Genomic DNA, 1,437 nt, shown 5'->3' on the forward strand with positions numbered 1-1,437 from the left:
AATTTAAAAAATTCAAAAGAAAAAATAAATTTAAAAACATTCATAGAGATTGTCTGGTTAAATACTTTAAAGCAGAAATAATGAAAGTGTTCATGAACCACATAAAATTTGCAAACAGCACTTATAAATTCTTTGCTTACTGAATATTTAATTACGGATGAAAATGAGTAATTGCTGATGGAAAATTACATTGGCATATTTTGCCAGGACAATGGTCAACCACACTGCTTATAAATGGCCTTGTCCATTTCCATTAGGTTCATTGTTCATCTTTTCTTATTTATTGTTTGTTTATAGAGACAGGGTCTGGCTATGTTGACCAGGCTGGCCCTGATCTCCTGGCCTCAACTGACCGTTCTGCCTTGGTCTCCCAAACTGCTGGGATTACAGGTGTGAGCCACCACACCTGGCCTGTCTTTTCTCATTTTTAATCATATATCTGCTGTTAAATATTTATTTCATCCTAGGAAACATTATCACTAAGTGTGTTATATTCCAAGCCTCTTATTCTCTCCTGTTAGTTTCACTTTCTCCTGTTACTTGTCTTTCACTTATGTCTGATAAACTGAAATACAGTACTGAATGTTGAGGAGAGTCATATCAAATAAAATTTTATTTTCACTTCTGGTATATCTCTTCTATCCACACTAGTTACACCAAAGAAGACAAACAGCTTTTGGGACAGGTTATATATAGGCACTTTTGTTTCACAGTTTTTTTTTTTTTGTTTTTTTTTTTGTTTTTTTTTTTTTGTTTTTTTTTTTTTGAGACGGAGTTTTGCCCTTGTCGCTCAGGCTGGAGTGTGATGCTGCAATCTCAGCTCACTGCAACCTCCGCCTCCCCGGTTCAAGCCATTTTCCTGCCTCAGCCTCCCAAGTAGCTGGGATTACAGGCCCCTGCCACCCTGCCCAGCTAATTTTTTTGTATTTTTAGTACAGATAGGGTTTCACCATTTTTGTCAGGTTGAACTCCTGACCTCAGGTGATCCACCCACCTCGGCCTCCCAAAGTGTTGGGATTGTAGGTGTGAGCCACCATGGCCGGCCTCCAACAACACTTTCTAAACAATTACTTTTTGCTTTCCTTTTTTTAGAGACAGTCTTGTTCTCTTGCACAGGCTGAGAACAGTGAACTCAAGGCTGCTTTTGAGTACAGTGGCTCAATCATAGCTCACTGTAACCTCAGATTCCTAGGTTCTGAGCAATCCTCCTGCCTCAGCCTCCCAAGTAGCTGGGATGAGCCACAGTGCCAGCCCAATTACTTTTTAATCATTTAACTAACAGAATAAGCATAGTTGAGATTGTAACATAAAAAGTAAATATAGGCTAGTTGTGGTGGCTCATGCCTGTAATCCCAGCACTTTGAGAGGCTGAGAGGGAGGATCGCTTGAGGTCAGTAGCTCAAGACCAGCCTGGCCAACATGGCAAAACCCCATCTC

The sequence above is a fragment of the Cebus imitator genome, unplaced genomic scaffold (assembly GCF_001604975.1).
Source record: "Cebus imitator isolate Cc_AM_T3 unplaced genomic scaffold, Cebus_imitator-1.0 Scaffold231, whole genome shotgun sequence".
NCBI lineage: Eukaryota > Metazoa > Chordata > Mammalia > Primates > Cebidae > Cebus > Cebus imitator.